The sequence below is a fragment of the Octodon degus genome, unplaced genomic scaffold, assembly GCF_000260255.1.
Source record: "Octodon degus isolate 3935 unplaced genomic scaffold, OctDeg1.0 scaffold00012, whole genome shotgun sequence".
NCBI classification, from domain to species: domain Eukaryota; kingdom Metazoa; phylum Chordata; class Mammalia; order Rodentia; family Octodontidae; genus Octodon; species Octodon degus.
This window is the reverse complement of record NW_004524588.1, coordinates 3,064,768-3,089,163: the sequence shown is the minus strand read 5'-3', so window position 1 is coordinate 3,089,163 and position 24,396 is coordinate 3,064,768. Positions and strand designations below refer to the sequence as shown.

At 40.3% G+C, this 24,396-nt stretch overlaps 1 protein-coding gene across 1 annotated transcript in view; it reads left to right on the top strand.

The window, feature by feature from the left end:
* The window catches only part of Gpr19 (G protein-coupled receptor 19), a 52,467-nt gene that overhangs the window by 12,836 nt on the left and 15,235 nt on the right, over positions 1-24,396 (top strand). Inside the window, exon 3 of the mRNA XM_004626075.2 lies at positions 9,917-10,073. The gene's annotated coding sequence lies outside the window, so the exon portion shown is untranslated. The remainder of the gene's footprint in view (positions 1-9,916; positions 10,074-24,396) is intronic.

Sequence of the window (24,396 nt, the reverse complement as noted above, 5' to 3'; positions counted from 1 at the left end):
TGTCTGGTTATAGATTTGCTTTGATTATGGCTAATTAGAGTTCTATATGCTTCACTTACCTGTATGTCAGATTCTTTTCCCATGTTTGGAGAATTTTCTGGTACTACTTTTGCAAACAGTCTTTATGTCATTTGTGTTGACTCCTGCTGTTTTGTTAACACCTGTAAGTCTTATATTGTTTTTCTTTGCATCCTCTTGCAGCTGTTGAATTATTTTCTGGTTCCTTGTTATTTTTAGGACATTTTTTCTTTCACAATGACTAAGTGCAATGCTGTCTTCAAGGTCTGAAAGTCTATCTTCATTTTCATTCAAGAGGTTTTTCTAACTTTCAGTGGAATTCCTAATTTCCTGGATATCTGTTAGAATTTTTTCATGCATTCTAATTCTTTCCTGTATTGTTCATTCAATGTTTTCATCATTTTTCTATCCTTCTTTATTTTTTATCTGTTTCTTCTTTAGATGTGCTGAACAATTCTTTCATGATTGTCATCATTTCTTTTTTTTCACCTGAGAGATTATTTTAGATCAGATTTCTTCTGTAGCCTGATGGAGTTGTTTTTTTTTTTTACTTTAATTGCCATCATTTCCAAAATGTCGGGTGTGTGACTTTCAAGTTCTTCTATGACCTTGTCTCCTGGACTTGTTTTGGGCAGGCTGGAGGTCTGAGATTGCCATTTGACCCTTCATTTAGACTTTTTTTTTTTTTTTTTTTTTTTTTTTTTTTTTTCAGTACTAGGGATTGAACTCAGGACCTTTCATTTGTCAGGCAATGTGCTTATGCCACTGAGCTATATTCCTGGCTCCATTATAACATTTTTGAAGCTCTCAGTATTCACCTGGCTCAGCAGTGGTGGTAGAGAGGTGAGGCATGGGTAAGAAAGCCGCAAGCCTCCCATGACAGAGGGGGCAGGGAGGGCAGTGTAGGCTCACCAAAGCTCCTGCTGTCTGAGGTTCAGTGTGACTTCCTAGTAAGAAGCATGGGGCGGGGGGGAGGCAAAATCAGCCACAGCTCAACTGGCTCCCAAGATAATTAGAGTGTGGGCCAAAACTCTACAAGGCTCCTTCAATGGTGGGTGGGAGAGGGGGCAAGGTGGGGCTCACTAGGGCCCTCTACCTTTCCGGAGCTCAGCCTGCCTTCTGGGAAGGTGCAGGCCATGGACAGCAGGTCAGCAAAGCTCCTGAAATGGTGTGGAGAGGCTTAGGGGGTTGTGTGAGGCAGGGCTCCTGATTATTTTTAAAAATTAATAAAGTTTATTTGTACATTTCACATATACATGATGATCACATTCATTATAGGGAATTTGTACCTGCACCTGACATAATTTGATTCCCCCCCCCCCCGCTTTTCCTACCCTCCCTCTAACTCCTCTTCCCTTCCCAATTTACAAAAGTTTTGTCTTCATTTTTTCCTTCTTTTCTCGTCATTCTGTTCTTTTCTTTTCCTTGGATATCTTGATTATTAACATTGCTTAATTAAAAATGACCAAAGAAGGTGACAGAACTACCCGTGTTAATTCATGAATGGAAGAACCAGTTCCAACAATATATTTTCTTTTTTTTTTTTTTTCAAAGTTTTATTGACAAAGAGATAGCAATGAGACAGTTTCAAATCAAATCGGAAGGACAGTCTCAACAAATAATACACTGCATATGTTCTTCTTAGTGGTTAATTGCTGTACAAGATGCGGACTTGTGATCCTATTCACAAACACCATTAGAACAAATCATTCTATTCATTAAGAGAATGCAACTATATATCTATCCCAACCACTTTGAATACACAGATACAAAATGGACATTTATCGGTATACCCCATTTTTTCTAAGTTCCATTATTGAATATTATAGGTGTGTAAACTCAGCAAAATATTCTAAAAGAGTCCAGTAGCCTATAATAGCATTGGGTCTTATATTTAACTGGCAATGTCAGAAATTATTGACCTGAGTCCCCCACAGCTCAACTTAACAGCATGGCTTTATTTTTTATATTTCGACTTCATACTTTTCTACTGGATGGTTAAGACCAAGGTAAAGCAGGACCTATGCAACAAGAGTTGTAGCTTTTTGGTCTGAGAAGGTCAGTGAAATGCCCTCAGGATTTGTCCTGAGATCCTGTACCTCAGATTGTAGAACCTTCATCAGTGCAGCCATGTGGATGAGTCACGGCCAATGCTTGGCCAATGTGCTCTCTGTGAAAGCCTGAGAGAGTGTCTTCTCCCCATGTGACTCTCCTTAGGCACACTCTACGTCATCGATCACTTTCCTCTTTGGCCCCATAATCTTCTTGATCAGAAAATTTGGGACACTACCGAGGTACATGACGTTACAGTACAAGTTCTCATATGTCCTGAGTCTTAATTGACCTTAGAAGGTTAGGGCCAAAATGTTGGCTTTCCTTGTATCCTTCCTTTTTCTCTAATTTGGTCTGCAAACTTAGGTTGTTAACCATCCAGAAGAAAAGCTTATTGTTATTATCAAACGATTTGGGCTATCAATCTTAACCTCACTATCTCACTGCATTTCAAACATCTTAGGCATAATAAGGAACAGGTATTTTTCATCAAGTATTGATATGTTGAACTTTAAGTCCCTACATAATATGATAAAAAAACATTTAAAAATTAGATTATATTTTAAAAAATAGGATAAAGAATTCTATGCTTCTCATGTTTGCACATAAGTCCAAAAATCTCACCATATACAACCTTGAAGCAGGACAGTTCCACAATATTCCTTTTCCTGTCTCTTGCTTTCCTTCACCACCGCCTTCTTCTTGAACATCCATCTACCCTAGAGACATCTTAGCAGTAAATGGCATGCCATTTACTGCTAAGATGTCTCTAGGGTAGATGGATGTTCAAGAAGAAGGCGGTGGTGAATATATTTTCATAGAGACAGTGGGAAATAAGTTAAATCGCCTTAGGTTAATCTCAAAGTTCATGCTTGTTCAGTCTTATACAGAGATAGTAATGTTAAACAATGACTTTAGTTTTAGTTTTTAGATCATAGAGGTATAAAGATTGATGGGATATGTTTTTTCCTGAAAGAATCTAAGAACACAAAGTAATATGTATTTCATAATAGAAAAAATAAGTATGAATGTTGAAGATGTAGTTTAGTAAAACAGAAGATGTGGCTGGGGTGGTACAGATCAGTGGTAAAGTGTGTAGGGTCCTTGGTTCAATCTCTGGCAGAATAGGGAAGAGAAAGAGGGGGAGAATGAATATGAGAATATGAATTAAATTTGGAGGGTTGAGAAGAGATGTGGAACCACACAGAAGAGGAAACCCATCCAAGTTTGAGATGGTGGTAAATTAAATGTTCACAGGGTAGGCAAGATCTATGTCAAGACTCAGGCATGAAACATACAGTGTGGTATATGTGGGGAATACTATAAGCAGTGTGAAGGATATGCAGGTTTAATAGGAATTAAGCCCAAGGACCTGAGTTCAATCCCTGGTTCCACAAAAAAATAAAATAAAATAGGGTGAAGCAGAGGTTGGAGGTGTTGAGGCATATAGACTGGGCTGTTGTTAGCAGGCTCACCCTGGAGAACTTACAGAAATTTAAAAACTAGTACACACAAGGGTGGTATTCATTTCATCCATCAGCTACTTCTCTTTCCTTGTCTTGGCATTTTATAAAATTTGCCAATAGCCCTTTTTAAAAACTACTGAGGAGTAGTATCAGACTTCATCTCTGCCCCAGTGCCCACACCTGATGTCTGACTTGGTTTGGGTCAAATAGACCCTGCCTCTTGAGCACTTAGAGTCAGAACATTGAGAGACTAGGTTACTTAGATAGGAGTGTTGGCTTTGTAGGGACATGTGAATTTCAGATCTATGGCTGCCCTTGGTTCTTTTTTTTGGGAGGTGGATACTTGGAATCAAACTCAGGGTCTAATGTTTGCCAGGCAGGTGCTGTGCTACTGAGCTCTATTCCCAGACCCTGCCCTTGGTTCTGATAGCTCTCTGAGTCCCTGTTTCAGTTCCATCTATGGTCTGGGTACTTCTTGTTTCCCTCTAATTCCTCTGAGTTTTTGTAAGTTCATCTTCACCTGAGTGGCTTTCTTTTCTTCCTTATTGTTCTGCCCATAATGTTCTTGTGCAAATAAAGCCACATACAGCAACTTCCACACACATAAGGCACAAGAACACTTACTGAATTCACTATAGATCTATGTCTTACAAAATCTAGGTCACTGACTTTACCTGTCAGTGTATTAGTCATCTGTATATTAGTCATCTATTACGGCATAAAAAATACCCCACAATTTTGCTTTTTTCCCTCAAGACGGTTTTGCTATGCACAGCTGGCTTTGATCTCACTTTGTAGCCCAAGCTATTCTCAAATGTTCAGCAATTCTTCTACCTCGGCTTCCCCAGAGCTGGGGTTACTGGCATGTGCCATCACACCAGGCCAACAATAATAAACTTTATCTCATAGTTTCTGTGGATTGGGAATTTAGGAGCAGCATCTGGCTTGTGATCTCACAAGATGGAGTCAAGCTGTTGGCCAGGACCACAGCCACTTGACAGGTTGGAGAATCTGCTTCTCAAACAGCTCACTCCCATAGTTGTTAGTTGGTGCTGCTTGGTGAGAGGCCTCGTTTTTACCTATGGGCCACTTCATGGGGCATCATGGATATCTTTATGATACAGTGGCTAACTTGCTCCAGAATAAGTAATTGCAGGGGAAAGCCAAGGAGATACAGTTTGTATTATGATATTGCCGCAGAAGTCACATAGAATCACTTCTAGCACATTGTATTTATGACAAACAAGTAACTAAGTGTGGATCACATCAAAGAGATGCCTTAGACTTCACCATTTGAAGGGAATCATATTAGAAAATTTTTGGACACATTTAGATATCATCACAATCTGTTAGCTCCCAGGCTGGGGCGGGGGGAGAAACACCAAAGTATCTAATTCAGTGTCAAATATAGTTCTGTCTCATTCAGTTTCTTTAGATAAAGTCTCCTGTTGATAAAAATGTTGCACTTTTCATATGCTTCCCAGAAGATCTACTGTGTCTGAAGATGACATCCATTTGGATAGGGGTAGGGGTATGTACACATTCCGTGGTACTGATGAGGGAGATGGGGCCTCCTGGTCTCATTCTGGAACTAGATATTCTGGCTCATGCCTTCAAATTTCTAGCATGAGGGCACCCCTTGTCTGCTTCATCATTGGGGAAAGTTGCCAGCCTATGCTGAAGCTCTCGGGTACTGAATTCCTAACCTGTCTTTGGCATTAGGCAAATCTCCCAGGGGTGTTGGTCATCTCACCTTTCAGACTCAGCTTTCCCTTAGTCCTTGCTCTGGAGTCACCAGCCCTTGCTTGGGCAAGCCCTTAGGCCCTTTGTTGAGTATACATGTTCCCAGAGAATAGGAAAGGCTTGGGCTAGTTGTCTGCTCTGTTTCTTTCTGACTGTGCCATTGTAGGTTTAGGCTCAAATAGCATAGGAAATACAGGGAATGCAGCATGAGGACTTGGGCAATGGTTCCAAAGTGGGAGCTAAGGCCAGGGCTCCCACTTGCTTGCTTTGAGTACTCCTTATAAAGTGAGGATCGGACTTATAGTGATCCTCCTGTTTTCAGCATCCCAAGTGCTGGGAGTACAGGGGTGCGCCACCATGCCCAGTCTCAATTGCAGTCTCAGCGTGCCCTGGGGGCAGTGTCATAGCCAGCATGGCACACTGGGGCCATGGTGCTCAGTCTAAGCAGGCACTTTAGTCTGCTGAGCTATCTGGCTGCCCCCCCTTTTTTTTTGGTGGTACAAGCATTTATTCCACTGAGCTATCTCCCTGGCCCCCAGCCCTTTTTTTTTAAACAAAATCTTCCTAAATTGCCCAGTCTGGGCTGAAATTTATTTACTCTCTCAGTAGCTGGGATGACAGGGCACGTGCCGGTCCTCCAGTTTGTTTTTTACTTTTTAATTTTTTATTTGTTTTGGTTTCTATGAGGCTATGTAGTTCAGGCTGGCCTTGAATTTCTTCCTTGTGATCCTCCTTCAGCTGGGATTATAGACATGCACTACCACACACACTTTTTTTTAAAAAAGCTAGATATTATGCTTAAAAGTTTGATTAGATTTAGTTTAAACACTTTTAGAGAGCCAGCCAAATAGCTCAGTGGATTAAAGTACCCGCAAGCACGTGCAGGGGCCAGGGGTTCGAACCCTCAGGCCTGCGGTGCCGGCCCTGCTCCCAGATTAGCTCACTGAGATGGCACTTGAGACTGGGCGTGGTGGCGCATGCCTGTAATCTCAGCACTTGGGAGGCTGTAAGCTGGAGGATCACTATGAGTCTGATCCAGTAGTGAGACTCTGAACACCCTGTAGACCCTTCCCTAAAATAAAATTTAAAAAACTTAGAGATATTTCATCAGAGACATTGAATAGGTCATATTGCTTCATCTTAGGTGCATAAATTCTGATTGTAACATTGGGGTTTTTGTTATTGTTTTTTGGTTTTTTTTCTGAACTGGGGATTGAACTCAGACCCTTGCGCTTGCCAGGGAAGCACTTATTCTACTGAGCCATCTCCCCGGCCCTAACATTGTTAATGATACAAACTTTGCTCACTTAGTTAAGATGGCTATCACTCTTCCAATCTCTCCATTGAAGGAGAATACATTTTCTTCTGTAGCTGTAAATAATCTATAAGCAACCTGCTTACCCAGTAGGGGGATAGCTGGCTTGAATGGGATTTCCAGTCCTAGTTTCTTAAGGAGTCTCCACACTGATTTCCATAATGGTTACACCAGTCTACATTCCCACCAGCAGTGAAGCCAACATCCAAAGTTAAAGGAGGAAAGATTTTATTTGGCTTACAGTTTGTAGAAGTTTCGGGGGCTGGGGAGATGGCTCAGTGGAATAAGCGCTTCCCTGGCAAGCGCAGGGGCCTGAGTTCAATCCCCAGTTACACCAAAAAAAAAAAAAAAAAAAAAAAAACCCTAGAAATTTCAGTCCATATTTGTCTGGCTCCAAGACATGGTGGCATATGGCAGAGAGGCAACAGTTGATGGCAGTAGAAGACAATAGAAGCAACAAGAGAGAGACATAAGACTCTTTGTGTCCCTTATTGAATGCACAGTAGCTGCCCTAGAGTAGCATTCACACCCTTATTTCTAACCAGAGCTATGCCAAACCAATCAATGAACTGATTTACTAATCACACACTTAATCCCAGCATGACATACTCTAGATTCAGCCACCTCTGAAAAAGCCCTATGACCACCTGAAGCTTTGAGGGGACATCTAGACACAAACTATAACCGCTATCCTTCCTGGAAGTTCTCTGTTTCACTAAGGTGGTGTCATGTATGTGAGTACCTTACACATGTTATTTGTTACTTCATTTGTTGTCATTGACTAAGAGAGGAGATGACACTTGAGTCATTGTTAATTCTAAGAGGAGAATTACAGTATTTTTCAATGGGGAGATTGGGAGGATGGTGTTTTAGTCACTCTTTTGTCTCTGTAATACAGTACCTGACAGCCACAACTTAGGGAGATGCTTGGGCTCACACTTTAGAAGTTTCAGGCCTTTAAGGTCAGTGAGATGATAGAAGGGCTTAGGAAAGGTCCTAGAAGAAATGGAAGGGGAATGGAGATACACCTCCCAGGTCACTCCCCTGATTATGCACCTCTTCCCCCAGATCTTACCTCCCAATATCCACTTAGCTATAATCTTATCAATGGACTAACACCCCAATGAATATAACACCTCTATGTGCCAATCACCAGAAGCCCCACCTCTTTGCACGGAAGGCTTTGAGGAACATCCAGGTTGCAGCCATAACAGGTGATCACTCATAGAATTTCTCCAGTCACACATCCAGCTTTCTTTATTAGTGAATTTCCAGAAAATGCCAAATGTTCTGAATGAAGAGTTAAATTTCTTTTTTTTTTTTTTTTAATTTTATTTATTTATTTGTGTGTGTGTGTGTGTGGCCAGCTCAGCCCACCAGGGGGCGGGGCTGGCTGGCATATGGTGCTGGGGGATTGAACTGTGGTCCCTGTGCTTTGCTAAGCCTGTTCTAAGTAGGTGCTTTAGACCACTGAGCCATCTCACCAGCCCTGAAGAGTTAAATTTCTGTGAGACTGATTCCTGTAAAATAAAAGTAGAAAATGCATCTTAAGCTGTGGATATTAAACCAGGAAAGAGTCTCTATCTTTTAAAATTATACACCAGCTTCTCTAAGCCACCTGTCATAAAATTTATATTCCTTCACTTTGATTACAAGTCAGTATTTCTCTTCCAAAACATTAATATTTGGCATTAATATTCTCAGAGAATGGGATATTCTCAGAGAATATTTGGATAATCAGAAACAGTTAACTAAATGCCAGCATTATGAAATAAGGGTATAGCTCATTGAAATTTCTGAGTTTTAATAAAGCAAATGCTGTCCAGTTATTAATTAAATTTATATTTAAAATAATTCAATAACATGCACTTAAAATATTTCTCATTTCTCTCATAAAATCCTAGAACATTTACAAACTGCTCCTGGTGTCAACAGTCAGGTGAGGTTCTAATGTGTCTCTCAATTAAGGTGGTTAGGACTAAGATGAATAACTTCCCAAAAGTCAGAAGTGGCAACTTGAATAGAGATACCTTTTTAAAATTTTTTTCAGTACTTTGTGATCATTCTATGAGCCTGGCATTTTCATTCAGTTGAAAATAAAGGGATTTTTAAGGAAAGCAGCAGTTGAAGATGGAGGAGTTACCATTTCAGTGTCCATACTAGTTCCTAAAATCCTTTGAATATTAGGGTCAGCAACAGTCCAGTAAGGAAGGGGCCCATTTGTTAAATTTGGTTCTGAAAATGTTAATTGAAAACCCTCCTCAGCAATTCAGTCCTTTCCCTCTTTAGTGAACAGGGTCCCATGGTGACTGGTTTTGAAAGAAATCATCCCCTTCAGCAGTTACCTAGCACCATGGCAACCAGGACGTCAGCAAAGCAGGATAGACCCACATAAAACATCTCCAACCAGGCTTCCATCCTCCCTCTGATTCAATCCTGCCTGAGGCCTAGGATGGGGCTAATGACATCTAGGCTCTCCACCCAAGAATTCCTGTGTGTTGCTATGGTTTTCTCCATAAGCATAGATGTGTGAGTATATCGTGAACTATGCTATGAAAATCCCCCTAAAAACATGGAGCGTATTTAAAGTGTGGGAGTAGTGGGTTGGAGACAAAGATATAGGTATGGAATAATGTTTTGGGTTTAATAAAACATAAAAATTATTTGTGCTTATTAGCAAAGTTTATAAGTAGGTTGAAAGTAGGAGAAATAAATATTCAACATACATACATGGTGGGAGTTATACTTACACAAGAACCCAGGGAAATTTTTTAGAAATATTTTTATTTACCTGAAAGTGAAAAGCAAATGGCTTTTAATTTAAAAAGCGCTGAAGCGATTATAATGCTGTCCGTGGTGCTGAAAACTCGATTGGCTGGGAAGCTGTTAAGGGGCTCTAGAGAGAGGTTAAGGAACACCTTGCCAGGTCAGGATACTATTGATGTGAAAGAAAATAAGGGTTGGGGAGAAGGCATAATTTCCCTCCCACTCCAAGCAGCTGTGAATTCTTAGGATAAAATCATCAGATGTTAAAAAGGCTGGAGATTTGGGTGGTTGAATCTTCCTCTTTTCATATGGAGATTTTTGGTCAGAGCCAATCAGGTCAGAGATTTGCTTTGCTTTGGTCCTGAAAAGAAACCTGGGGGAAGGGAGAAAGAAGATGGCCACATTCTCCCCTTGAGCCACATGATCTATCTCCCATGTGACACATTCCAGAGCCTTGGAGAGGATAAGGGAGGGGCGCCCAGAGAGTGGGGCTGGGGGCGGGAGGGAAGATGGTTAGCAGTCAGCCCTGCGCAGCGTCATTTTTTCTTCCTACCAGGAAGCAGGCTGTGAGCCAAGTGGAAGACCGAGGACAGATATGAATGTGTTCCCAAGATTTCCTGGTGGTTTATGGCATTTTCCAAAGTCCTATGTGAGGGCCGTTCTTGACCAAGAAGACCCAAGGAGACCATCTCTGAAATCAAGTCCGGATGAAGGTATGTGATAGAAATTGCTTGCTGCCACCGCTGAAATTTGGCTCAGAGGTCATAATTCATCTCTCTCTGTCTCTGTCTGAATTTCTCTGTCTCTCTCTCTGTCTCTTTCTGTCTGTCTCTGTCTCTTTCCCACTCTCTCTCTCTCTGTCCCTTTCTGTCTGTCTCCAGGCATTTTGGAGATTTTTGTTCTGGCTTAGATGCTCCTTAGGGGCTTTAGATTTGTTACAAGTCCAGGAACACTAGTTCTGTAAAATGAATAATTCTTTAGAGTAAGTGCCTATTGAGAAGAAATTGGATGGAAATTGTGTATAGTAATTGATAATAAAACAAACAAATCATTGATGAAACAAATTTTTTCCCCTTGAATACTGGGAAAGAGAAAAAATACTACTACTGGAAAAACAAATAACTAGATTTTATTGCCACTACAATAAAGTCCTGTCACATGTTTTTAACTGCTTATTCTGTGCCCATGTTCCGAGAGGTTATTGGCAGTGGCTTCGGGGGCCTGAGTGGGCTGTCATGCTGTTTCTTTGTGCTGTTCTGTCATCTTCCTTCTGATGTTCCTGATACCAGGAGCACTTGCAAGTGCCCCCAGTTCTGATGTAGGCCAGTAGACTGCTACATAATTTCATACCTTACAAAATTGCTACCAAAAGGCCCAGAGGAAGTTCTCAAAGGAATGTACCGAAGTTAAAAGGTAAAATAATCTGCTGTGAACTCAAATCTTGGTATCGTTGGTTATCTCTACCTACAACAAAGAGAAGAGCTAGCAAATTTAAATTTTATTTCCTTTATGTAATAAATACTTATAAAGTTCTTGCTATGTGCAAAGCATCATTGTGAACACAAATAATCACCCATTAATCATTACAGCACATGTTAGACATGAAGAAACTGAGGCACAGAGAAAAAAAGGGAATTTTCCCCAAGTCACACAGCTGGCAGATAAAACCAGAATTTGGACCTAAAAATTTTGATCCCAGAGCCCATGATCTTAATCACTGAGCTAGGCTGCTTTGTACTACCTCAAATTATTTCAACAGTGTATTTGAATATGAATTCTGCTCAGCTCATGCTACTAGAAGATTGAATCAGCTTGGCTGGCTGAAATGCCTCCAGTGAAATCTATATTTAACCATGAATTATCCCAATAGTCACATTGTGTACCCCCAAATAACCCAGTAATTGCCTCTTTTCTTTCCCTTGTGCTGTATAGATATTTGATAGTAAAACATTGTGTTACTAGGGTGACCAAATGATGTCTAAGAAGAAAAAAAAAAGAATCTGGATTACATCATGGTTGATTTTTTTAAAATTGAAGCTACAAACTCATTTGGATCCTCAGAAACTAGGGGGCCTGCCCCTTAGCTCAGTTCTTTAAGTGGCTGCTTCAACAAAGCAGTCAGGCTCAGGTTGCTGTGGTTCGATCCACAACTCAAGCCAGCCAAACCTGTCCTGAAGGCATTCGCAGACAAAAAAAAATCCTCCATCCTCAGAAACCAGTAACAAGCCCTAAGTGTGTTGTCTTTATTTTTTTATTTTATTTTATTTTTATTTATTTATTTGTGTGTGTGTGTGTGTGTGTGTGTGTGTGTCCAGCTCAGCCCACCAGGGGGCGGGGCTGGCTGGCATGTGGTGCTGGGGGATTGAACCATGGTCCCTGTGCTTTGCTAAGCTTGTTCTAAGTAGGTGCTTTAGACCACTGAGCCATCTCACCAGCCCGTGTGTTGTCTTTAAAAGCACTTACCCAGTTCTCAAAATAAAATAATAAGATTAAAACTTCTAAGTTTATGCATATTAACTGTGATATCAAATTGACTAGATTTATTGCTTTAAAATAATAATACCATACATTAACATAAGGGGATAGGTCTCTCTGCAAATTATTTTAGGGTTTTTTTTTTTTTTTTTTGGTGGAACCAGGGATTGAAGTCATACCCTTGCGCTTGCCAGGCAAGCACTTATTCTATTGAGCCATCCTCCTGGCCCCAATTTTAGGTTTTTAAAGGCAAAAGAAATTTGTTCGTAAAATGAAAATTTCTAAGATAAAACATTTCCTTCCTTTGATCCATATAGCTTTCTTTCTTGCCTTGATAATAAAAAACGACTGATCTCATTGTTCTAAGCTATGGGAAAACTAAAAGAAGTTATTAGATCTAAGATACACAGAGGAAGAAAAAAGGACCGGAGCCTCCTATTTGCAACATTCCTTATTAAATGAGACTTTTGCTCCAGTGTTTCATTGCCATGTACTTTGGAGAATAATTTTGTATCCTATAATATTGAACTTTGGCCTTTTAGCTTAAGACTTTGCTGAAATATACATTTTCCTGGGCAAGTAACAATTTCCATTATTAAAATCATCTGAAGAGTGGCCTTGTCTGTGGTAAGCTCTTATTATACATTTGTGAATGCAGAATAGGAAGACTAAGGACTCTGACAGCTTCTGCTGCAGCCAGTTTGGGGTTTATGGGATAGTAAAGAGGCACATTACAGTAAGAACTTGACAAGAGTCCAAATTATGCTTGAGGATTACATATTATGTGGTCCCATAATTTTTTTTTTTTTTAATGTAATTAGTACAGGGTCTATAGGGTCTCACTACATAGATCGGACTCCTAGTGATCCTCCTGTTTTCAGCCTCCTAAGTGCTGGGATTGCAGGTGCTCCCTGTCTCAATCACCTTCTCGGCATGCCCCAGGAGCAGGGCCAGCATGCACGCCGCCGAGATTGAACCCCTGCCACTGCACCCTGCCTAAGCAGGCGCTTTAGTCCGCTGAGCTAGCTGGCCTGTGCGGTCTCTACATCCTTGACTGGAAATCACTGATCTTCCTGAGGCCCCCCCCCCCCCCCGCATTGCTAGGCATTGGGTCCAGACCAGAGCCTCACACATGCTAGGCAAATGCTGTAATGTTGAGCTGTAGCCCCAGGCCTTATCACAATTTTATTTTGACAGCCTCCCTAAGTTGCCCAGACTGATCAACTTGTTTGAGTTCCTTTTGTAGCTGGGATCTCAGCTGTGTACCACTGTACCTGGCCTCCCTGAAGTTTTAGTCACACTTAGAACTTTTATTTATATGTAGAGGGACACATGCCCAGTAATCTCATTTTCCTCTTGTTTTACCTGGCAAAATTTCCCAGCATTGATGCAGTTCACCTTGGGCTGAGAGTGCATGTTGTGAAATTCCTGCCCTGTAAGTCCTCGCAATCCACTCTGGCTCCAGTCCGTAGAACTTTATATGGGGAACTCACAGCAGAGCTGCAAGACTCTTTCCTCACGGCCCACGATCTTAACCTGTGTTGCCAAACCATGGCAGCTTAGGACTTCACTGGGAGTTGTTGTCTTAGGACATTTAAAAAAAGTGTTTATAATTTAAATTTGAATTAGCAAGCTGATAAGGTTAAAATAATCACACTCCTGATAATATACATGGAATAGCATTCATTCTGCTTTTTTTTTTTGTTGTTGTTGTTCAATTAAGGGCAGGAAGATGGGGATTGTGGGTACAGTGTGATCATTTCTTCTTAGTTTCAGTGCTACCTGCTGGGTTTACTGCACAAAGGAATTGCACCATGCTGAAAGCACAGAGCAGCTGGGCATGTGTGGGCAAGCCCACTGCGCACACGCAGGGGTTCTTGGGTAAGCAGGGTTAGTGTACATAGGAGGGCTACCTGTCCTTCCTATTCATCACTCTTGAACATAAAAAGGGGCAACCCGCTTAACCAGCCAAACACAGAGAATGAGGCCAAGCTTTTCCTTGAGAGGCCCTTGACTTAGAGACCAGGAGTGGAAAAGGAGATGAGGAGGACATTAAATCTGGGTGAAGGATGTGACAGTGAAGGCTGGCTCCTGCTTTTCAGAGGCAGCCAGGTGACCCCTGCTACACCCTGGCAGATGAGGTAGGTCCTGCCAGTGGAATGCTCCAGTCCCTTCCTAGGGTGTGTGTAGGAAAGGGAAGGAGTAGAGAAGGACCAGAGTAGGGGTACAGTGTCTTCTCAGTGAGCTGCGCAAAAATGGAATGAAGGGAGAGTTGTCTTCGTGAGGAAAGTTTAAAAAGCAAAAGGGAAGTAACCATCATATATCTCCTGATTTGTAGAATCATTTTCCCTTGCTCAAACCCTTAGAGCAGTCATCTTCTGGTGCTGTTCCTTCAGAAAACTGTCCCACACACTGGGTATCTGTCATGTCTAACCCTTGTAGCAACTGTCCGTGATGTGAATTATTAGCCTGATTTCTGATAAGGAGTCTAAAGGTCAGCGACTAACCTGCCCAAAGTCAAATATATATATATATATATATATATATATATATATAATTTCTGAAAATGTAGAGGAGTAAAAAGTATAATGAGAAAAATCTGTCATTATCTTGCTACTAGAACTGACCACTGTTAAAATTGTGGTGTATTTCTTGTCAGTCTTTTACATCACATGTAACAGAAGCAAACGTTTGGAGAATTCTTGCCTTGTTATGGATTGTTTTGTTTTGTCTTTGGTGTTACTGGGCATTGAACTCAGAACCTTTGCACAAAGCTACAACCCCAGCCTTTTAAAGTTTTTTTATTTCAAGCAGTGTCTGTAGTAAGTTGCTAAATGGCTTAGGCTGGGCTTGAACTTGCAGGCTTCCTGTTTCAGTACCTAGACTACTGAGATTTCAAATATTCTTAACTCCTTTTTTTTTGTTGGGGGGATACCGGGGATTGAACTCAGTACCTTGCACTTGCCAGGCAGGCACTTAAGCCACTGAGCTATCTCCTCAAACCCTTAACTCTTGTATAATTGATTTATATAACAAATCAATAAGGTGGGTACAGTACTATAATTGTATTGGTGAGGACACTCAGTAAACCAAAAGATGTTAAATAACTTGCCAGAGGCTACACAGACTAAGTAATTTGAAACCTAGACAGAGTAGTTCTACAGCAGTTTCTCAACCTCAGGACTGTTGGCATTTTGGGCTGGGTAATTTCCATGTTATGGGGGAGCATCTTGCTCATTATAAAATGCTTTTGTTTTTGTTTTGAGACAGGGTCTCACTATGTACCCCAGGCTGGCCTTGAACTTACTTATATAGCTCAGGCTAGCCTCAAACTTACAGCTGTGGTCCACCTGCCTCAGCCTCCCAAGTCATGCTATTAGAGGCATATACCACCATACCTGACTAAAATATCTAGCAGCATCTCTGGCCTTTGCCCAGCAGGTGTCAGTAATACCCTCCTTCTTATCAAAAATATCTCCAGTCATTGCCATATATCCCCTGGAAAGTGAAATTATTTCTGATTAAGAGCCATTCATTGGTCTAGCTCATGATCTTAGCCACTATACCTCACAGCCTCTTCTTCTTTTTTTTTTTTTTTTTTTTTTTGTGGAACCAGGGATTGAACTCAGGCCCTTGCACTTGCCAGGGAAGCGCTTATTCCACTGAGCCATCTCCCCAGCCCCATCACAGCCTCTTCTTATTTAAGTACACATAATGTTATTTGTTTTTATATCTAAAAAGAGAATAAATCTTCCACTTTGGGTGTAGGCTATAACACTTTGTTGGAATGTCAGTGGCTTTGCAGATCAAAGGTAGGGGATGAGCTTCCTCTAGGATAATGCTTGTAGTAGACTCAACCATGGTGAGTTGGCTTATAATATCCCTGTTTCCCAGAAGGGAGAATGGTTGGGTTCTCTTCTTATTATTTTCCCCCAGATCTCTGTGCTTAGATGCTTAGACACCTTACTTAGCCTTCAGGAATTTAAATTTCTTTCTTTCTTTTTTTTGTGGTATCCGGGATTGAACTCAGGACCCTGCACTTGCCAGGCAAGCACTTATTCTACTGAGCTATCTTCCCAACCCAGGAATTTAAATTTCAATTGCTTCTCAGTCTTTTGGCTAAGATCAAGTGTAGGAATTTAAATTTCAGGGGTACACTTGTGTTATAGTAGGGCAATACTCATCAAATGGGAAACTGAAGTTTCCCAAATAGAAGATGTCTATTGCAGGTAATTGCTGGCTAATATCTAAAGTAACAACATCTGCTAATAATTTGTTTTCAGAAATTAATTAAAATGAATTCAAGGCTCTCTACATAATAATTTCTAGCATGATTCCTTAGGTGGAAGACTATAAGGCTAATTTTTCTTTCTTTCCTTTTTTTTTTCCTCTTTTTGAGACAGTCTTTCTGCGTAGTTTAGGGTGGCTTTGAATTCACTATGTGGCCCAGCTGGCCTCAAACTCATGGATAATCTTCCCGCTTCAGCCTGCAGAGGGCTGGGATTATAGGTGTTCACCACTGTGCCCGGCTTCAAAGGTTAGATTTGAAGGTCAGACTTCAAGAGCTGCATGTAATTCTGAATATCATCTATAGGGCTGTATCACTTTTGTGTTGTTTATGTGGTATTAGGGACTGAACTCAGGGTCTTCACACTGAGCTACATCACCAGCCCCCTTTTTTGTGTTCTTTATTTTGATACACTTGGGTCGTTAACTTGCCTAGGCTGGGTTTAGACTTGCAGTTTTTTTAAAGTTTCTTTATTTAAAACTTTCTTTTTTTTAAAGTTTTGTTTTTAATAGGCATGTAATTGTACATATTAAGGAGGATACAGTGTGACATTTTGATACATGTATACATTGTGTTATCACCAAATCAGGGTATTAAATAAACCTATCATCTCAGATGTTTGTCATTTCTGTGCGGCAAGAACATTAAAAATCATCTTTCTCTTTTTTTTCTTAGAGAATAAAAATATTTTAAAAACATTGAAAATGATAATTTCAAAACAATATAATAGGAAATCAACCATGGTTGTTATATTGCATATTGTTATCTTTAAAGTAGTTGCTCAGATTACCAGATATATGCAAGCAAAATTGATTGAAACAGTTGAGCATTAACTGTTCTTTCAATAAGCCAATAGAAATTAGTAGTACAATTATCTTAGCTAATATATATGTATATATATATTTATATCTATCTATCTATCTATCTATCTATCTATCTATCTATCTATCTATCTATATTTTTTGGGGGGAGATCTCTCAGTGGCATAAAGGCCAGCCCGGCAAGTGCAAGATCCAGAGTTCGATCCCCAGCACTGCCAAAAGCTTTTTAAAAAAAGATTAAATCAATAAATAGAAATTAGTAGTACAGGGGCTGGGGAGATAGCTCGGTGGTCTAAGCGCCTGCCTGGCAAGAGCAAGGACCCCATTTTGATCCCTGGTACTGCATGCCATACTGGCCCCGCTTCATGCTGGCCCCTTAACCTGTGCGTGGTGGTGCATACATGTGATCCCAGTGCCAGGGACGCTGAGGCAGGAGAGTCACTATGGGTCCGAAATGCATAGAGAGATCCTTTACCAAATACATAAATAAACAAATAAATCTTTAAAAAAATTAGTAGTACAATTATTTTAGCTATCTTGTATAGCTAATATATATATATATTTTTTTCCCATTATTTTTTTCTTTTTTCTTTTCTCTTATCCCAGTTGTTCTTTGCTTCTGAGCAGTTTCTTTCCCTTTCACAATATCTATTGTACCTTTTGGATTTTATTTACTGTTTCAGTTTCTTATACTAGTGAGACAAAATGATGTTTACAATGTGGGTCTGATTTATTTCACTTAGGAGTATGGTCTTTAGTTGCATTTGTTTACCTATAAAAGCCTTGAGTTTATCTTCCTGTATAGCTGAGTAATACTCCATTGTATAAAAATACTACATATTTTTTATCCATTCCTCATTTGATGGGCATTTGGGTTATTTCTAAGATTTAGCTATGACAAACTGTGTTGCTGTAAACATGGGTGCACATATATTGCTGTGGTATGATTAATTTAGGCCTTCTGGAAAAATACCCAAGCGAGGAATAGCTGGGTTGAATGGGACCTCCAGTCCTAGCTTTTTGAGGGTGCTCCATACTGATGTCCACAGTGACTGTACCAGTCTACATTCCCACCAATAGTGGAGAAAGGGCCCTTTTCCTCCACAGCCCCACCATCATTTGTTATTGGTTGCCTTTTTTTTTTTTTTTTAATTATTTGTGTGTGTGTGTGTGTGTGTGTGTGTGTGGCCAGCTCAGCCCACCAGGGGGCAGTGCTGGCTGGCATGTGGTGCTGGGGATTGAACTGCGGTCCCTGTGCTTTGCTAAGCTTGTTCTAAGTAGGTGCTTTAGACCACTGAGCCATCTCACCAGCCCCTGGTTGCCTTCTTGATGACAGCCATTCTTTCTGGAGTGAGATGGAATCTCAGTGTTGTTTTAATTTGCATTTCTCAAGCTACCAATGATGTTGGACATTTTTTCATATATTTATTTGCCATTGGTATTTCTTCCTCTGAGAAATATATGTTCATCTCAGATGCCCATTTTGGATTGGGTCTTTGAATTTTGAGTCCTGATTTTTAAAAATTCTTTATATGTTCTAGATAGTCCTTTGTCTGAGGGACAGTTAGCTATAATTTTTTTCCCAATTCATGAGTTTTCTTTTTAGTCTGCTGGTGATTTCTTCTGACATATAGAAACTTTTCAAAAGCATGAGACCCCAGCTGTTGATTCTTTGAAGTACTTCCCATGTGATTTGGTTTTTGTTTATGAATTCTCTACCCACCCCTGTGTCTTAAAGATTTCTGCCTACTTTCTTCCCCAGTGCATTTAATGTTTCTATTTTAATATTTAATCTTTGGTCCACTTTGATTTTATGATAGACATGAATAATTTTAGTCTTGGGTATGTGGAAATCCAATTTTCCAGCACCATGTATTGAAGAGGCTATTTTTCTTCCAGTAAATTTAACAAGGCCCTGTCTCAAGATAAATAAAATGGTCTGGGTTCAGTCCTTAGTTCTCGGGTGAAAAAATCTAATTTCTGTCTTCTGAGCTTCAAGACAGCTTTCTGAAAAGTCAGTTGAGATCAGTGGTGCATGTAAAGATTTGGTACCCAGAGTTTGATTTTGGTATAATATGGGCAAGTAAATACCCCTTAAAAATCAGTTTCTAGTAGCTCTTTGTCCAGCGCTTATACTTGCATTTTAATGAATCCTTTACCTTCTTTTCAAAAATAGCCTTCATGTCCTCAATTTGTACATCTTTGAATTCAACCAACTATATATTGAAAGCATTCCCAACAGCTCTACTCAGGATTGGGGCTATCACTGGTAGGGTGCCTGCCTGCCTGCTCTATATAAGGCCATATGTTCACTCTGTAGCACTGCAAAAAATTCTTTTTTATATCATTTTTCTCTAAAAAATATAACAACTATATTAGGTGTATAAGTACACAGTAACATCATATAATCATCTAGAAATGATTTAAATAAGCAGGACTGTGTGCATAGGTTCTGTGCAAACACTACACTTATCCTGGACAAGTGTATATAAGGATCATGAGTGTCTATGGGTTTTGGCATCTGCAGGGTCGCTGTCCCCCTTCCAAGTACTGCGGGACAGCTGAAAACCACATCTACCAATAGCTTTTGCTTTGAGTATAATTAGTGAACGTGGTCTCTGCCTCCTCACCTCTTTCATGTTTAAGTCACAGTAGTGGAAATGTTGATGCTGAAATCACAACTTGATTTCAAACTAAGTCAAACTGAACATTTACCTCCAGAATAATCAATAGCCTCTACTTTAACTCAGTGAGCACACTGCAGGTATTTAAAAAACATTCGCAGTTGAGGTGAGTGAGGTACAAAGTCTTTGTTCAGATTGTTTCCTTCAGGATTTGGAAGACTCCACAGTGGGAAGAAAAATATGAAATAGTAGTAGAGGGCAATTGAGAGGCCTAAAAACTTTCTCTCTCTGAGATTTGGTATTATCTGGAATAGAAGCAAACACAGGTGGTAGGCCCTCTTTGATGAGACTGTGACTTTCAGGAATCTTTAATAAGAGGTTGTTGACACATCCAGGAGAAGTGTCCAGGAAGGCTGGTCTGCAACCTGAGTACAATTCATCTTTCCTTTTGAAACCCACACTACTGATTGCCTGGTAGAGGCTGCCAGGCCAGTGCTGGGCCCCCGCAGCCCTAAACAACTTCCCTTTGTTCAAATCAAAATGGTTTCTTGGGATGAGCTTTCCGCTAGCTCAGAGTGGTAGGTTACAAATTAAATGACTGTATGTTGTGCATCTGAGGTAACAGTGTAACAGTACCTATCATTTTTGGTGTCTAGAGCAAAAATAACCTTAGAAATCATGTAGGCTAACTCAATTTATTGTATCGACATATCAGTGGAGATTTAGATAAAGAGATGCATTGATTGAACGCCCTTATGCTGACTCGTAAGTGTATGTTCTTGACTTGTGCAGGATTTGCAGTCACAATTAGAACCCATGCATTTAGGACCCACTCCAGTGTGTACAATGACATAGGAAGCACTGTACTCCAAGGATTTCCGGGTTTCTAGTATCATCCCAGGTGTGGCTGGGTAATTGAAAGCAACAGAATGGCCTGTGTGGACTTCAGTTCTCTACTCAATTATGTAAGAAATGCTACATTCAATTAGATTTTGTTGCTGCTGCAACAAATTAACACAAGTGTAGTGGATCAGAATATCGCCCCTTTATGGTTTCATAGTTATGCAGGACAGAAGTCTGGGTGAGCTTGGCTAATTTCTTTGCTTAGAGTCTGGATGATTGAAATCAAGATGTTGGCAGGATTATAATTCTTATCTCCTTTAAAAATTAAGTTTATTGGTATATTTTAGGTAAACATAATGATCACATTCATCATGCGGAATTTGTACGTGTACATTTTATATCTTGCTTCTTTTTTTCCCCTTTCCTCTACCCTCCTTTTGTTTTTTTCTTTTCCCTTCCTTTCTCTCCTCCCCCCACTAGTTCCCCTTTCCATTTGAATATTTTCTTCCATTTCACAATATCTATTAAACCTTTTGGTCTTATTTACACTTTCAGTTTCTTACAACAGAGAAACTATGTGGTATATTTACCTGTGTGTCCAATTTCTTGTAAGTGTGTGTTCTCAAGGTGCATTCATTTACCTAGAAATGTGTCAAGTTTATCTTTTATGGCTGAGTAGTACTCCAGTGTACAAAAGAACCACATCTTCTTTATCTGTTCATCAGTTGATAGACATTTGGGCTGTTTCCAAGATTTAGCTATTACAGACTGTGCCGCTATAAACATGGGTGACCCTATTTTGCTGTGGTATGATGCTTTTATTTCTTTTGGGAAGATTCCAAGAAGGGGAATAGCTGGGTCCAATAGAACTTATCCTAGTATTTTGAGGAGTCTCTGCACTGATTTCCAGAGCAGTTACACCAGCCTGCACTCCCGCCAGCAGTGGACAGTGGAGAAGTGTTCCTCCTCCCACCCCCAAACTCTACCAGCATTTGTGAGATTAAGATTCTTTTCAGATGCTCCCTTCCCAAGCTCATTCAGGTTGCTGACAGACTGTAATGTGATTTATAACTCTCCCCACCCCCGCCTGCACTTGAACTTGCCTTGGCTTCAGCCTTCCCTTCTTCATGTGCTTCTGTTCTATTATTTCCCTGACCGTCCAGCCAAAGCAAGAGTACTCCTCACATGCACTCTCCTTTCTGCTCTTTTCTTTTTCTTTTTTAAGCAGGTCCAGCTTTTATTTATTTATTTAGTGTGTGTGTGTGTGTGTGTGTGTGTGTGGCTAGCTCAGCCCACCAGGGGGCGGGGCTGGCTGGCATGTGGTGCTGGGGGATTGAACCGCGGTCCCTGTGCTTTGCTTAGCTTGTTCTAAGTAGGTGCTTTAGACCACTGAGCCATCTCACCAGCCCTCTGCTCTTTTCTTTTGTACAACTTATTACAACTTAGCTATCTCTTATCTATTACTGTTCTCCCCCACTTCTACAAGTAGTTAGATCCTGATCTTCATGAGGGGAGGAACAGTTTTGTTCGGCATTGTACGTCCAGTGTTGAGTGCAGCACGTTCTAGAACATGAGTAAGCTGAGGCAAGAGGGCAGGGCCTCTGAATGGTCGTTTCTCCCAATTTATTTATATGACTGCTAACGGATAACCTTTTTGGATGTATTTAATAAGAGCTTAACTTAACCCAAATAGAAGGGCTTTTGGATAATTGTTTTTGTTTTGTGTTTTTCTTCAGTATTAGGAATTAAGCCTGGGGCATCATGTGTGCTTGACTAGCAGTCTACCACTGAGGTGTTTCCCCAGCCCTTTTCTGTTTTGAGACAAGGCCTTGCTGAATTGCCCAGTCTGGCTTTGAACTTGGGATCTTCCTGCCTTTAGCCTCCAGAGTAGGTGAGGTAACTAGTTTGCACCACCACACCTGGCTCAAAGTAGAATTATTGATTTCCTACTAGTAGTCTGCAGCAGTTCTTTCTTTTTGTCTGTCTTTCTTTTGTTCATTCATTGTTTTGCTTTTTGACATAGAGTCACACTATGTCGCCCAAGCTAGCTTCAGATTCTTACACTTAAGCAATCTTCCTGCCTCAGCTTCCTGAGTAACTAGGACCACAGGCACATGCCCCTGCCCCCAGCCATGCATTCTTCTTTTTCTTGGGTTCCTTTTTCTTTCTTTCTTTTCTTTTTTTTTTTTTTTTTTTTTTGCAGAACCAGGGATTGAACTCAGGCCCTTGTGCTTGCCAGGGAAGCACTTATTCTACTGAGCCATCTCCCCAGCCCCAAGGGTTCCTTTTTCTTGTCACCCTTGCCGGCATTCATCGTAGTCTTTTTGATAATAGCCATTCTTCCTGGAGTGAAATGATGCCTCATTGTGGTTTTGATTTTCATGTCCCTTATGATTAGTGATTTTTGAACATTTTTTCATATTCCTATTCATCATTTGCATGTTTTCTTTTGAGAAATGTTTATTTAGGTCTGTTGTCTTTTTTGTTTGTTTGTTTTTCCTTACTCTTCCTTTTCTTTTTCTTTCTTTCTTTTTTTTTTTTTTTTTTTGCCCCCCCCTGTCTCTTCCTGTCCTTTCCTTCCTTCTTTCTTCAGATTGATGCCTAGATAGAAGAACATGTTCTGGGAGGCTGAGGCAGGAGGACTGCAAATAAGAGCCCACCCTGGGCAACTTGACAAGACCTTGTCTCAAGATTTCAAAAAGGAGAGAGGTTTGGAGACCAGCTCAGTGTGAAGAACTGGTGTTTAATCCCAAGCATCTAAAGGGGTATTGTATTCCTGAGTTACATCCCCAGCCCCTCTTTAAAATTTTGAGACAGTCTTGCTATGTTGCCAAGGTTAGCCTCAAACTTGCAATCCTGCCTTAACCTGCCAGTGTCTAGGATAACAGCCATGCACTGGTGGGCCTCACTTAATTTCTTTCTTTTGTATGTAGATATTCATACAAATTCCTACTACTGTTTATTAAAAAAAAAAAAAAAAAAGTCTTTGCTCTAATTTGTGTGCTTAGAAAATTTGTCAAAAATCAGTGGCTTATTGGGCCAGTGAGTTAGCTTAGTGGACTAAGCACCTGCTTAGGCAAACACAGGGATCAGGGTTTGATCCCTGGCACCAGGCCCCACCTGCTGGTGTGCTGAGCTGGGGACCCAGTCTAGGTGTGGTGGTGCACGCCTGTAATCTCAGGGCTGAGGAGGCTGAAAACAGGAGAATCACTGCAAGTCTGAGCTGCCTAGTGAGACCCTGCAAAAAACAAAACAAAACCATAGAATAAATAAAATCAGTGGGTTTACTTCTAGGTTCTGTACTGTGTTCCGATGATCTGTGTACCTGGTTTGTATAGCCTTGTAATATTTTATTAATTAATTAATTAATTAATTTATTTATTTTGCAGAACCAGGAATTGAACTCAGGCCCTTGTGCTTGCCAGGGAAGTACTTATTCTACTGAGCAATTTCCCCAGTCCCAACCTTGTAATATATATTAAGTGTGTGTGTGTGTGTGTGTGTGTGTGTGTGTGTGTGTGTGTGTGTGTGTTTATGGTTCCATGCAAAGTTTAGGGTCTTTTCTTTTGGTTCTCTAAAGAATGCCGATGCTATTTTGATAGGGATGACATTGGATTTGGAGATTATTTTGGGTAGTATGGACATTACAATGATACTGATTCTTCCAACTGGTGACTAGAAGATTTGTTTCCATTTTTTTTCAGTTTCTTGCATCACTTTTTTATAGTTAGCATTATAGAAGTCTCAACTCTTTGGTTAAGTTTCTTATTTTGCATTTTATTCATTTTTATTTTTATTTTTTATTCATTTATTTTTAGTAGCTATTTTAAGTGGAACTGTCTTTTCCCCCTCCTTTATAAACTGGTCATACAGATTAATGGGTTTCATTTTGCCAAATTTGTAATGCACGAGACATACTTTGATCATTTCCATTCCTGTCACCACCCTCTCCCTTAGTTTCACTTTTTTTTTTTTTTTTTTTTTT